The sequence below is a fragment of the Miniopterus natalensis genome, chromosome 7, assembly GCF_054644295.1.
Source record: "Miniopterus natalensis isolate mMinNat1 chromosome 7, mMinNat1.hap1, whole genome shotgun sequence".
Classification (NCBI taxonomy): domain Eukaryota; kingdom Metazoa; phylum Chordata; class Mammalia; order Chiroptera; family Miniopteridae; genus Miniopterus; species Miniopterus natalensis.
Genome location: NC_142087.1, coordinates 16,354,125 through 16,369,523, shown reverse-complemented (window position 1 = coordinate 16,369,523; position 15,399 = coordinate 16,354,125). Strand labels below are relative to the sequence as shown.

At 45.5% G+C, this 15,399-nt stretch overlaps 2 non-coding genes across 3 annotated transcripts in view; one reads left to right on the top strand and one right to left on the bottom strand.

Annotated features, from left to right (window-relative positions):
• The window catches only part of LOC107539342 (uncharacterized), a 41,202-nt gene that overhangs the window by 21,410 nt on the left and 4,393 nt on the right, over positions 1 to 15,399 (top strand). For both annotated transcript variants that reach the window (XR_001603391.2, XR_015714808.1), the window contains 2 exons: positions 11,158 to 11,312; positions 15,004 to 15,227. This is a non-coding gene — a transcript (uncharacterized LOC107539342). The remainder of the gene's footprint in view (positions 1 to 11,157; positions 11,313 to 15,003; positions 15,228 to 15,399) is intronic.
• On the bottom strand, positions 6,186 to 6,289 carry LOC148092700 (U6 spliceosomal RNA). Its single transcript, XR_015714880.1, has one exon. It is a non-coding gene; the product is annotated as a U6 spliceosomal RNA (small nuclear RNA).

The window sequence follows — 15,399 nt, the reverse complement described above, 5'->3', positions numbered from 1 at the left end:
ACTTACTGATTGAACAAGGCTAAGCTTACTGCAGAAAGGGAGAATAGCACCTGGAAAAGTCTTAGGAGTATCTCCAAGTGAAGACACTTCGTTAAGAAAGGCTGCAGGGCGCAGCTGGCATGGCTCAGTGGTTGAGCACTGATTGGCTCACAGGCTCGATCCCCAGTAGGGGGCGTGGAGGCAGCTGATCAATGACTCTCATTGATGTTTCTCTCTCTCTCTCCCTCTCCATTCATTTCTCTGAAATCAATAAAAACACTATATATATATATATATATATATATATATATATATATATATATATATATTTTTTTTTTTTTTTAAAGAAGGGATAGAGGGGTTTTAAAGGCTGTACTGGGTGGTTCTAAGGTGGGTCATATAAGGCAGGTAACTGGTTGGGATTGGGCAGAATTTATGACATAAGAGCTTTGGATTGGTGGGTCCAGAAGGGCAAGGGCCTTGAAGTGAGTCTAGATCAGCAAGTTCTCTGTTTTGATAAGTAAAGTGTTTAGTTGGTTCCACCTTAAGAGCCTGCATTTCCCAGAGCGAGCAGCTAGATTATTACCTGGTGCTCGTATTATTTAATGCAAACAGAAGGCTGTGGCTTTCAATTCTCATTATTATACCTTTTTTTTTTTCATAGAAAAGGGATCATACCCTAACTCACCTATTGAAACTTGCCTTTTCATTTAATATCTTTTGAATATCTTTCCTTATAAATTCATTTTATTCTTTTTAGCATCTGCTTGATAGCCCCTTGTGTCATGACTTGTTTGCCCTCTCACATTTCAGCAGCCACGTGGTGTGTGTAGTGGGTGGGGGGCCCGGACCCTGAGCACGGTGCCTGGCTCAGAGGAGGCACTCAGAAAGGCTTGTTATTGAGAGGAGAGTGTGTCTGAAATCTCTAAAGTGTCATATACATGTAAGGTTTGGGTGGATGCTCGGGCTCCTCCAATGGCTGCATCTTATCCCACCCCAGTTTTGTCATCTCAGGATTGGAAAGATCCAGAAGTCCTTATGTGCACCCAGCAAGGAATGGGGGAGACTGCTGAGAGGCATGCGAGCCAGCAAGCCTGAGGAGCAGAAGGGTGGCCGCCTGGGCGGGGCTCGATGGAGGGGGCAGCTGAGACTCAGGGGCTCAGGGTCCCAGGAGAGAGCTGGTGGCATTGAGTCAGTGTCAGTGAGAACAGATCATGAGTTTCAGCAGCTGTGGACATTAGCAACTCATGCCATTAGGACGCCACTGACCAGGCAAGGGACACCTTGTGAAACCAACAAGGACCCAAAGGACAGTAGGAAGGCCACCTCTTCCCATTGCCAGGAGAACATTTCCCACTCAAGCCCCTGGGAATGGCCAAGGAGAAAACATTAAAAAAAAAAGGAGTCCCCGTAGAGGTTTTAAATTGATAATCAGACACAACATTCATGAAAATAAAGCTGATACAAAATGAGGATATAGTTTTTCAAGGAGGGGTGGTAACAGTCTAATGGGGGCATTTAGAAATAATGGGGCATTTCCCCCTACTGTTTATTATGAAATTTTTCCAACAGAAAAGTGAAAAGAATAATTGAACACATATATCCACCACCTAGATCTCTCAGTTGCTATGCTTTTTCCTTTGAGAGTAATTGTTTCATCTAGTTTTTTCTGAAGCAGTTTAAAGTAAATTGCAAACATCCTGACATTCACCCAAACACATCTCTGAAAAATAGGAACACTTTTTTCTGCATAATGTGGGGCATTCCTGGTTGACACTGGGAGCGCTACTGGTACTTAAGTGGGCGAGGGGCAGGGGTGCTCACTGTCCCGTAATGCGTGCTTGCCGTCCGCTCAGGAAGAAGTGCCTGGGCCACGCTCCGACAGCGTCACCCTGTAGAAAGCCTGCTGTACAGAAAGACAAACGCGTGGGAGTGTGTGTGCCTGGGGGGGGCAGCGTTATCATATACTTATTCCTTTTATATGTGTGTCTTTATTATAAAAGTCACACATAAACCGATAAGATGTGCGGACATTAAAGAAAAAGTTATAAAGAAGTAGTAGGAAAATATCACCTATATTCCCATCCTTCAGGGGCAGCCACTGTTAGCATAGCTTGGGCACATTTCTTTCTTTTTTTTTTTTTTTAAAACATATCTTTATTGATTTCAGAGAGAGGAAAGGAGGGGGAGAGAGAGAGATAGAAACATCAATGATGAGAGAGTCATTGATCGGCTGCCTAGCTCGCAACCCAGGCATGTGCCCTGACCAGGAATCGAACCCCGATCTCCTGGATCCTAGGTCGATGCTCAACCGCTGAGCCACGCCCGGCCGGGTGGGCACATTTCCTTCTAGTCTCCATCGTGTATATATTCCCGTTTTGGACAGGCAGAGTTTAAATTGGTTATTTAGAGTCTCCTGCCCCCTGCCCATTCCCACGCCTTTGTAGGGGATGGGGAATGAGAAGAGATCTGTTTCTGGAATGAAGAAAGGCCACATTAAAAAGGGGAACCTGATTGATTGCTTGTTAATTTGCTTCCACCCAACTTACCTCAGTTTATTTGTTATAGTTTTACCTTAACATTTACTATTGGGCATGGATACCCTAAGGGGTGACCCAGAAAATCCACTGAGTTCCACACATAGTTCTTCTTGTCTCCATTTTCTAGGAGCAATCCAATTAATTTCCTCTTGGTAACCAAGATTAAGCACTCCATCCTATAAATAACCCCCTTTTTTGCTTATTGGTTTGGTGGCATAAGGAGTCCCAAATGGCCAGGTGACAGTCTCACCTTCCAAGTAATGGAGCCATTCTTGTGGCCTCTAGTTGAAGTACTCCCACCTTGAAGACTAAGACCCCCAAACCAGCAGAGGCTAAGGCTCCTGAGATGGGAAGCAAAAATTCTGTGAGTGGGTCACTGGGTATAAGGAGAGAGGAGACACTTTCCTTTCTATGCCTTTATTCTTGGACTCATGGACTTAGTCTGCCTATGGTTCCTCATAACTAGAATCAGTGGTTTCTGATTTGAAGCACATACTGTGTCCTGTAAGACGGAACCCTGTCCTTTTAGGATGTTGTCTCACAACTGGTGCAATAACTGAGTCTTCAGCAAGCTAGTCCATCTTTCAACTAGTCCAGCCACTTCCAGATGATGGGGTGTGTGGCAAGAACAATTAATTCCATGGACATGATTCTCTTTCTGCACTTTCTTTGTTGTGAAATGAGTTCCTTGATCAGAATTCATACTACAGGGAATACCATGATGATAGACAAGGCTTTCTTTGCATCCATGGTGATGGTTCTGTAGTTGCATTATGGGCAGAGAAGACAAATCCACATCCAGAAATGTGTCTTTTACAGTGAAGATGGATCTCTGCCTCCTCTGCGATGGAAGAGACCCATGTAGGCAATCTGCTACCAGGTGGGTTAGCTAGTCCCCCCAGGGAATCAGGGTTGATTTCTTCTTTTGACCCATGAGGCACTCAACAATAGCTGTAGCCAGGTGGACATTAAGGTTGTTGACCATGTCGTTGATCCCATGCATAGCCTCCATTACTGCCACCAAGGCAACTTTATTCATAGACCCATGAACTTGCCACTGATAAGGGAAGCTCAAAATGATTTGGAAGTTCAAGGTTGTCAGTTTCATCTGGGTCCAATGCAATATCCTCATTTCAAGTTTTATGACCCCATTTTTTCCCATTCAAGTTTCATATGAACAACTTGATGAGGTGTGAATTCAATTGATATTATAACTCAGCAATTTCAACAATTAAATTTTATGTTATATTTTCAGCAGTATCATCCCTGTGTCTTTAAGAAATAAAATATTCTTTTAAATTCTATCCTTGTAGCTTCTCAGATCATGATTTGAACTGAGCTTGGCATTTTCTCTCCGTAAGCATTCAAGTCCACTCAGAAGAATATATCCCAAACCACAATCATTATAGTCATTATTACGGCCATAACAGTCAAGTGAAACATCTAATTGGGCTCCCTAGGCACTCGTTTCAGTTGGCTCTTCATCACAATCAACCGCAGATGATAGGGTATATAATGGGCATTGCATGCAGTGGATCACTAGCATTTCAGTTCCCATAGGTAAAGAGCTCGTCACTTCACTCAAGCCCCTGGGAATGGCCAAGCCAATGCTCAAATCCCATATTTATAGGTCTGTCTCCTGAGACTACTCCTATATCAGACAGAGTCTAGTCAGAAGATAAAAACACACACAGTAATTTGAACAGAAAAGTTAAAGATAAAAATTATTAGCTATAAGAGAGGATTGGAGCAACATGGGATTGGCAAGTAAAAAGTAAAGAACTGTAAAGAAAAGCGGAACAGTGGATATAAGGTCCGAGGGTAGTCTTACCCTTAGGACTGACATAGAGTGCCTGAGGAAGGGCCCAGGCACCAGGGTGTGATCCAGACCAGGGTTCTGGAGAGGCCGTGGTTATGGCTCATTGGCTAGTGGATGAGCCTCTGAGGTACTGCCCTCTGGGGTTTCAGTGGGGGAGCCATCCACATGGAGATGCCATGCCTTGGAGCTTGCAGTACAACTGCCCAAGGTGGTGCTAAGGAAGGCTGTTCACAGGGAGGTGCTTCATTTGCAGCATTTCACTCTGAAGTCACCTGAAGATGTTCTGGGGAAAGCTGCTTGCCTCTGGGCACTGCTGGCTGCCGCACAGGGCAGGAGCTAGGGCCTGCTCTTCAGGAGCTGAGTGTCGGAGAAGCTGCTCATGGAGCCAGGTGCTGGAGAAACCATGAGTGCTGCTGGAACTGGGACCTGCAGAAGCCGAATGCACTGCCAGAGCCTGGTGATGCATAAAGCAGGCAGAGCTGTAGAAGCTGACACGGAGGAGTGGACTGGACATGGAGATAAACTTAACAGCATGCCAGCTGGCAAAGGGGAAATTATCACAAGGCCCAACTTCATTACTGCAGAGCAGGCAATGAGAGGTGAATTTGGAAATGAGAGGCAGTAAATTTGTAATTGGCACACTGGGAAAACACTGTGGGTTATCTAATGCTGCACCATCTAATACAATAGCCACTTGTCACATGTGGCTATTCCAATTTGTAATAATTAAAATGAAGTAAAAATGTGTCGCTGGCCGGGTAGCTCAGTTGGTTTAGGCATTGTCCCGATATGCCAGAGTTGCAGATTCAGTCCCCTGTCAGGACACATGTAAGAGTCAATCAGTGAATGCATAAATAAGTGGAACAACAAATCTCTCTCTCTTTCTCAAATCAATAAATTTTAAAAAATTGAGTAAAAATGTAAATTCTAGTCTTCAGTCACACCAGCCACATTTCAAGTGCTCGATAGCCACATGTGAACGGTACAGATATAGAACATTTCCATCATCACAGAAATATCGATTGAACAGTTCTGATCTAATGAATCTGGATTGCCTCTTTGCTTTGGCTGTTGGAAACCTTGGAGATAAATTCAGCCTCCAAGGTCAAGCATAAAGTCTGTCTCTAGCAAGCACAGGCCTGTATTCTCACCCCTGGCTTCTTCATCCGAATTTCCTAGTCAGTTTGTTTTATCTTCTGTTCCTTTCAGTGAACTTTAAAAACATACATTTGGGAATTGAGATGAGTAAAATAAAAAGCTTTTCAGTAAAACGAAATTATTTTTAAAGCTGGATGAAATCAACCAGCTCGTTTTTCAAATATAGAAGCCAAAGCCCAGGGAGTGAAAGGAAGTCACCCAAAGTCACAGAGTTAGAACTGGGGTGATGATTCAGGTATTATGACTCCCATTCCAGGTCTCACTGCCTAGGATGCGCTTTGTGCCCAAGATCGGAGAGCAGGGTAATGCCATCCAAAGAAATAATTAGAGATTTAGTCCGTGATTCATGGTTCTCTTCTGAGGCTCAAAGGCTCAGATGAGAAGGGAAATATAAACAGGCACAGGGAAAGGTCATGGCTGCTCACAGCAGACCTGCCAGGATCACTTGTCACTCTCACACTGTTTTTCTTCTTGGGTGGGGGCTAGTTGTTCCTCTGCAGCCATCACTCAGGACCCTGATCACATCTTAGGTGCATCTTGATTCCAGCCTGCCTTGCTGTCCTTCGAGTTTCTGTTCTACTGGGTCCCCAGTGACCTCTGCCCACTCAGCTAACTTCTCCTTATGAAACTACGAGGCCATAGCATGCTCTAAATGGCAGAAATTATAGATATTTGAAGGTTGTCTATGTATACATATGGCTCATAGAAATGACAGACAGAACAGCTGAGAGCGGCTATGCCAATCCTCTCTGTATTGTTCCAATTTTAGTATATGTGCTGGGACAGCGAGCACGCACATCTCTCTTGTTCACTGCTGTAGCTGAAGGGCCAGAACAGAGACTGCACATAGTAGGTGCTTAATAAAGATCACTTGGGCGAGAGGTCTCATTTACTTGTCTCAACAACCCTGAATGGAAGGATGATTACTTTCATTTTATAGAAAGGCCCAGAGAAGTGCAGTAAATTGCCCGTGTCGCTCAGCTAGAGCCAAGATTTGAGTCGTGGGCACTCTGAAGCTGTCCTTCCCCGTCATCTGGTCTGAAGGCTCTTTGCTCCCATGACTGCAAGTGCTAGGAGGAACTGGAGCCCAGAGGAGGGAGCCAACTGCTGACAGTTGCCCAGGGACTCATCTCTCTGTTGGTTTTCTCTCCACTGTAAAATATGTTTCCAAAGCCAGAGAACTGGGCCCTGCCTTTTGTCCCAGGACATCTTCCTCAGGTTTTCTAGGAAGACAAAAGAGAGGCAGGATGGGCCCTTCAGGCTTGTCATAGCCCTCATTCCTTGGCTGCTCACAATCCATTTCATAGTGGAGAGAAGTGAGGCTCGGGTAAAGGAAAAGGCCTGTCTTAAGTCCCAAGGCTGTTGCAGCCATTTTTGCCCATCTGAGGGAAGGGACCCACTGGGAGTGTTCTAGGAAGAGCGAGGGATGCCTGTGGCAGTGGGCCTCAGGCTTGTTGTGCATCAGCATCACCCAGAAGGCTTGTTAAAACCCAGATTGATGACTCCCCCACCCCTGATTTGCATTTTGACAAGTTCCCTGGGAAAGCTGGGGAGCACACTTGGAAGACCACTGCCTTATGCTGTGTTATTTCTTCAGGCCAGTGGGGCCTCTGTGCCCCTGGAATCCTAATAATAACATCCAACCTTTTGTTGAGCAGTTACCACGTGCTTGATACTCCTCTTATGACTTCACATACAATGACTCAAACCCACAATATTCCCATTTTCCACATGGGGAAACTGAGGCACAGAGAGGTTAGGTAACTTGCTCAAGGTTGTATCAGCCATAAGAACTGGAGCTGGGCTTTGAACCCAGGTAGCCTGGCTCTAAAGCCCACACCTATGAGCACCACACTATAGTGCCCACCTGTCATCAGTACCTGCCCTTTCACCAAGACTGAAGGACTAGTCCCACCTAAATACACAGGGCAGGGACCAAGGGCCACGTTAACCATTTGGCTTACAACTCCCTCCCTCCCCCAGTTTAGATCCTGGGCTGCATTTAAATAGAATGCAGACCTTGCCCAGTCCTCAAGCAAGTGACAGATGACACCTTTGCTGGCATTTTGTGAGCCAATCTCCGGCATAAAGCTACTTGTTGACAGCTCCTCAGCTAGATGCAATCAACAATTATGCCCTGTCAGAGGCTTATAAATAGCTTCCCCTTGGAGTTAGTGACTCAGAAGGTAAAGGTGTCTTGAAGAGGATCCTGTAGAGACAAGCTGGCGATGACACCCAAGGGCCTGGCTGGGAGGACAAAGCCTTATATTGAACAGCGGCCAAAAATAACTCTTTTATATTGAGAGGAAGAGCCAATGAAACTTCATGGTAGTTGAGGAAAAAATGCAGATGTCAACTTTCCTGAGGCTGTTATAAGTGACTATAAGTGGCACATTTAGCCACACAGTCCCAGAGAAATTCAGAGGGAAGTATAAAGTCAGAGCTGGGGCCTCAAGGATCTGAGAGCCAGCTCCTTTGTGTCCCATGAGAAACCTAAGGCCCAGTGGGGGTCAGGTGCTGCTTAAGGTCCCACAGTGAATCAGTTTCCCTGACCTGCCATCCAATGAGTGGGCTCAGGAATCTGGGAGGGGAGATGCAGGTTGTCTAGGCAAAGGCAGGCACGCAGAAGAGGCCAAAGGTGGGCGCACAGACCAGACCTGTTTTGTCTTCCTCTGTCCAACCTGCATAGTCATCAGGAGGGTATTTCTAGTACTCACATTTTAGCAGGTTGTTTATTGCCTGTTTAAAGCTTTCAATGGCTTCTCATGGGACAGGATGAAGTCGCACTCCTTGTGGAATGGGTCAAGTTCAAGCTCCCCGGGCAGTAGAGCGTGATGGTTCAGAGCAGGGACCGTGGAGTCAGAGAGATGCGGGTCCAAGTCTTGGCCTTGCCACTTATTAGCTGGTGACATTTAGTAAGTTACTGGATCTTTCACATGCTCAGCTGCAAATTGGGCTATCAAGTAGCAATTAATCTCACATATTTGAGATTAGATGAGACAATACAAGTGAAACTGCTTAGCAGTTTGCTTGACTCATAATATGCATTGCTATTAATATTACTATTAATTATTCTATCTATGGCATTCAAGGCTCCCCCCCGCCCCGCTGTGATTCAGTCCCAGCCCACCTCTCCAGTCTTGTCTTTTTTCCTGCTTTGCTCTCACAATTAGGAAGGACTTGTTATATCTCCTTGGTGCTGGACTCTCTGCTCTTTCTGCCTGGACAGCCCTTTCTTCTCCTGGCCTTTAAGACTCAGCGTAGGTAGCTCCTTGCCTGGGAAATATTTTTGGACTTCTAGTTGGTATTATGAGTTTTTTATGTGAAGATAAAGGTCAATCACAGAACTTGACCACAGGGGTGAAGAACAGGAGTTTGGAGTTTTCAGCAGCCTGAGTCTGAGTCCTGATTCTGCCAACTACTTGCTGTGCAACTTGGAGACGGGCCTCTCTGTGCTCCAGGTTCTTTATGGGTGTAGTATCAGTGACCTCAGGACCTCCGGGAGATGGTCTCTGCAGAGGGTTGAGCACAGGCTCTCGTGCATGGTAAGTGCTTATTAACTACCAATAAGTAGTTGATAATTATCAGGGAGCAACTTGCACTTAAGTACCTGACTACACTCACTTCCTTCTTCATCTCACGTCATCCCTGGCTAGTGCCTAATCTAATGGTTGTACCTTGTGAGTTTTTAGGTATAAAGCAATTCTGTGCCCCTGTCCATCTATCCACCACCCATCCATTCATCTTTCAACTATCCAACTATCCATCCACCTACCATTCTCCCAGCCACCACCCACCCATCCATCCACTATATATGAATGTAGCCACCACCCAGCCATTCATTATGCACCATCCATCCATCTCTCCACACTCCACCCACTGTGCGTAATCTACCCACCCTTCCATCCTCTCCACCAACAGGAAACAAGCATCTCCTGTGCCTCAGCACTTGTGGAGATGTAGAGAGAAATCAGTGAAGGCAGTGAGGTGTCAGAAAGATCAGGAGCTTTGGCATCGAACAGACCTGAATTCTAGACCAGGCTGACTTCATGACCCCTAATATTGCTTCACTCTGAGAATTTGGCAAGAAACTTCTCATACCACATCTGCCTGTAACAGATGTCCTCATACTGCGTGTCTGAGCATTGGTGCCACCATGAAACATCTTTCATAGGAAACTCCTTTTAATGGTTTGCATTATCCCCCCCCCCATTCTGTCCCTTTTCCCCAACCTAGTTGTGAGATCCTTAAGGGCAAGGACAATTTTCTTGGCCCTTTGTATCTGCCTCAGTGTCTAATACTACGCTTCTGCCTGGCAGCTCTCCATGATTGCTTTTCTATCCTTGTCGCCCCTGGACTGTCTGCAGTAATAATAATAATAATTATGGCTAATATTTACTGAACACTTACTACAAGCCAGGTTTTGCCACTGAATTCATTATTTCATTTGAGGTTTACCACAATGCCATGAAGTAGGTAGTTTTAAACACCCATTTTACAAATGAGGGAACTGACGCTCAAAAAAGCAGTCACTGGCCCAAGATTGCGAAGCTGCTAATTGGCAGAGTCAAGAGTGCATGCAGCCAGTCTGACGCCAGAGCCTGTGAGCTTCTCTGTGACACTGTGCCACTCCCTCTGCTATCAGAGGGACAAATATGACTATATTTGTCCCACTTGCGTCAAAGGATGGTCTGAACACAGTACAATGAAAGAGCAGGAGAGGGCTTTAAAAAAAAGTTAAGAGTTCAAAGGAAAAGCATTGTCATTAAACTTTGGGGATTTTCAGAAGTTATTAAATAGTGCAGGTTCCCTGACACTATCATCCAGTACCATCTCCCCTCTATTAATACTTCCCAAGGGAATGATGTTGATGAGAAACTAGTGCGTAATTGGGAGGAAATTGCTCCTTGCAGGTCTTTTAGAGGCAACTTTAAATCTCTACCTTGTAGATAAAGAGGTTTTTGAGAAGTTCAATTTTGGTGCCTCATTTGAAGAAATGACAGAAAACTATCCATCTATTTGGGATTTGGGATAATAGGGAGTTGGATCTATATTTTGTCTGTCTCCCGTCTAGACTCAAGGACTGCCTGGGGCCGGGGCTGGGCTTTATCCACTGTGTATTTCTGGTTCGTTTTAGGTATTCCACATCCCGGTGGGAGAGAGAACTTAGGGAGGACCCTCCCTGCGATAATGCTGATCCGTAAAGCAACCTCTCTGGCCTGGAGGAAAGAGCTTTATCCAGGCCTGGGTGGGTGGCTATCCCAGTGGCAGTAGAGGAAGCAGAATTAACTCAAACCACATTGAATGGCTTCCCCCTCTGAAAAGGGGACTCTATCACCTGGAGGAGGTAGGGAAAGGGGCTCTAAATCACAGGTGTCCACCAGTCAGGCATCCAAACTCAACAGTCAGAGCAAGACCTCTTTCTGCACATCCAAACTGTGACCACCTTATCTTGCACTTACAAGAAAATAGCAGAGCTCATTAGCTGGGTGATGACTTCCTGCCAAATCAAGAGAAACTCGAGACAATGGAATTATGCATCCATTAGGGGAGCGAGGCAGATGATAATGACAGTTGACATTTACTATGTCAGGCTCTGATACACACCTGGCAGGCACTATCTCCTTTAATTCAACAGGTTCCATTATTATCACCCTTTAGGGAGAAGGCACTTGGAGAAGTTGAGTCACCTTCCAAATGGATCGTGCAGCTCAGACTCCAGAGGCCAACTCCCTCATCCCCCAGCTTTTCATTTTGAAAAATTTCAAGCCAACTGGAGACTTGCAAGAGTAGTACAACGAACACCCATGTATCCTGTACGTATTCCATCAATCGTTAACATTTTGCCATATTCGTGCTGCACTCGGGATCTTCAACATTAATATATTATACGTTCAAGTTTACATTCTATTGTCACATTTCTCCAGTTCTCCTCAGAATGTCCTCGTTAGATTCAGGGCGTGCGTTTTGGGCGGGAGGGCCTTAGTAGTAATGCTGTGTCCTTGTTAGTGCATCACATAAGAAGGCATGTGATATCAGTGCGTCCCTCATCGGCGACTCCAAATTTGGTCCTTTGCTTAAAACAGTGTTGACCAGATTTGTCACTGGAGAGGGACCCTCCTCCCTCTGTAACTGAGTAACTCATGGGGTGATACTCAGAGACTGCGTGACTACCCTGTTCTTTATCCATGTAAGTCCCCTGCACATATAGGCTTTATGTACAGACATGGGGTGTGTCCACGTTATTAAATTTAAATTTACGTTATTAAATTTAAAAAGCTAGTGGCAGAGCAGTGCTGGTAATTACAACCTTCCCTCCTTTGTAAGTGATTATCCATGCAAATAAATGCACATGAGAAAGGTGCTGGTTGGGAAAGGACTGCCGGCTGGCTGTTTTTTTGCAGGAAGCCCCAGCCGTGAGTACCTGTGGGCCTTTGCTCTCAGGCTGCTCATTTTTCCAGAGTGGACTCTTCCAGTTGTCTGCCTGCTGCAGGAAAAGCCTGACTCAGAGCAGAAAGAATGAGGTCTCAGCCTTCAGATTCTACCTCTCACTTAACTCAGCTCCCTCCTGATTTCCAGATGGAAACCCCCAAGGCCAGAGTCTCTTGTTTCAATCCAGAAAGACACCCTCTAATATTATGCCTGGGGGAGGGGGAGTCCTCTCTCAGAAGCTATTATAACTGCTTCTTTTATAGACTTTTAACAAACCTGCCATTTCCTGCTCTGTGTGGGCCCTATTTTAAGAGGCACATAACACCTTCAATTCCTGAGCCTTTGGGGGAGTTGACAGCGTAAATTGGATGGTTTTTCTGTGTCTCCACTGCCGAGCATAGGTTTAGCTTTCTGAGTCTGGAGTCAGTCACCATTTGTCCATTGCTGCGTTGCTTCCATGTTTTAGGGCGTTGTCTTCTCTCTTGTCCTCTCCACACTGGGGATCACTTCTTTCATCTCTTTACTTGTAGTGGGAACTTGGAAGGGTGCAGAGGTAAGCCCATGTGCTCCATCGGTTACTGTTAACCCCAAATCTGTACCTTATATAGTTTTTTTATGGTTTTAATTTTTAAAAAATAAGCCCTTATTTTGAAATGCAAACTAAATGTTACTATATATTATTGTATTATAATATATATAACTAAGGGAAGGGATTAGCCAAAGAACTTATATGCATAACCCACAGACACAGACAACAGAGTGGTGAAGGCCGGGGGTGGGGGGGCTGGATAGAGCTGGGCCGAAAAAAGAAAAAAAGAAAAAAAGAGAAAGAAACTAAATGTTAATATATATTCTCACATATTACATATGAACATTTAGTTTGTTTTAGTGTATATATATGTACTACACACACACACACACACACACACACACATACTTAGAATGTATCTTTTTAAAGTCATCACATATAAGAGGCATAATAGAAGCCGTCTGACTGCAAGTGAGAGAAAATCACCTCCCGGGGGCCCAAGTACAGGAGGGAATTTCTTGGCTCACGGAACTGAGCCGGCCGGGGCCAGGTCTCGGGGACCCCTGGACACCGGCTGCGGGACCTCTCTTTCCATCTTCGGTTTTCGCTGCAGCCTTCCTCCCTTGCTCCCCATCCGCACAGGTTGCCACCTGCGAAATGGGGCTGTCAGGAAGAATGAGTGATGGGTAGGGCTGAGAATGAAGCGCAGCAAACACAGGAGCTTTCTGAAATCCTAACCAGTAATAAGCATAATTGCTTTTCAGAAACCTGCCCGAGCCCCCCCGCAGAGCAGCGCTCGGGGGGCGGAGGCGAGGGCTCAGCTCAGCCTGAGCGGAGGGAGCGGGAAGGGCCCCGGGGGGTGAGTCAGCCGTCGGCCTGGGCACCCGCCGTCTCCGTCCAGGCCCGGGAGCTGCGCCCACTCGGAGCTGCTCCAGGCCTTGCTCTCAGGGCTGAGGGCTGAGGGTGCTGGAGGGCGAGGTCTCGAGGTCACTGCTGCCCTGGCCTCCCTGCTGCCGTGGGCGTGCGCCGTGACCCCTCCCCAGCTCTGACAGGCTGAGCTGTTGCGCAGGTTGAAGGACGGGGGTCGGGTCTGTTTGTCCCACAGATATTCAGATAATGGGAGAAGCACAGGAAGGAGCGGGAGGGGAGGCCTGGGGCAAGAAGATGTGCTGCAAGCTCAGGGTCAAGTAGCTAGTTCTTGTTGCCAAGGCAGCATCCCTGATAGTTTCTTAGGCTGTGTAAGTGTAGGATCTCAGACAAATTATTTTATTTCTTTTATCCTAGGTTTTCTCATGTATAAAATGGACCAGTCCATTAAGCCCCCTACCTTATAGATGTTAAAAGCCCGAGAGAACATTTTATTTTCCATTTTCTCCCTTTTATTTGTATAGAAATAAATACTTCAATAAGCCCATGTTATGTTTAAACCACCAAAGGCAATTTCTGTGGTGCTGTACAGACAGGGAAAGGAATGCATTTTGCTCCTGAGAGGGAGAGAAAAAAACAAGAAACGATGACACTGCTAGACAGACTTTGCAGGAAGCCTCTTGCCTGCTTCCTGCGGCTCCCAAGTCTTTGGTCAAGTTGATAACACAAAATGCTCTGTGTGAGTCGAGTTCTTGGAAAAAAAGTGAAGAGGCTGAGTAGACAGGGGATAAAACAGAGGGCACAGCTAAGAAAGGCCCTTTGCAGAAATCAGAAGGGAGGACTTTATAGCCATGAAATGGGAGTCTGAGCAAAGAAAGCTCTAGATCTGTAAGAGGGGGGCCTAACGGAGGGACCACGATGTATGACGTCTGAGGAGGTTTAAAACGATAGTGAATGGGGAGTCTTGGGCACAACATGATTAGAGTAAAGGCTTTGTAACAGTAGCTACTATTATTTAAATTGCCACTACAATTAGTGCTCCTGGTACTTTCCCATGCCTCTCAGGGAGTGGGGGCTGTGGGCCTAACCAGTCTGCTATTACAGGCATTTTGCTTCTCTACTAGGAAATGCAGTTAGTACAGGAGTTGAAATTTACTGAGCCTCACTAGCAATAAAAAAATATGCAAATTAAAACCACAAAACAGCATTTTGTCTATTTGAAGAAGATTTTGTTTTTCAAGTGTTAGGACCTGGTATGGATATGAGCGAGGGGAAATCAGCAATCCTAAATCATGTAGGTGGGAGTACAAGTTGTTACAACTTTTCCTGAAGACAATTTCACCAGAAAGCACTAAGAGCATGAAAAACATGCATGTCCTTTGACTTAGCAATTCCACGTCTAGAAATAACATATAGTAGATGCTTGCAAAGATTCAGTTAGAGGGCATACTGTGCTGATTATTGCAGTGAAAAATTGGAAATAGCTAAATATTCAACAACTGGGACTTAATTAAATAAACAAATGGAGCCTCCATTCCTAGGGCTACAAAGCAGTCATTCTAAATGATGTTGGAAGCATATCCATTGACACAGTTAAAAAGATAATCAGAAAGAAGCAGGGAACACACTGCATGTGTGCTATGGTTTCAGTAGTGGACATGAGCTTTTCATCTCCCCAGGGTCTTCTTGGCTAGACCAGGACATTAAAGGACACCCCGGGCTCATGACTCAAGCTGGACTAATGAGGGTCATTGCCAGGATGATGACAGACCTCTCAGGAAAGAAGCAACTCTCTTTCGACAGGCATAAGGACTGAGGACCATGCGTGCCAAGAGCCAGAGTGTCCCTTTTGCCATCATGTGCTCGCCAGAGATCAAACCAAACGGGAAAGTAGAACCAACAGGTGCAGCCCAACAGATTCTGATGACATTCCCCAAGCCCCTGGGTCCACCTGCTCCTGAATTTTCAACTCTAGGCAATAATACATTTATTTTATCGTTTACATTAAAGTCTTGACTAAAACCCATTTTTATAAGTATTAGTAACAACAATGTCCATAAATGTAGACACCAAGA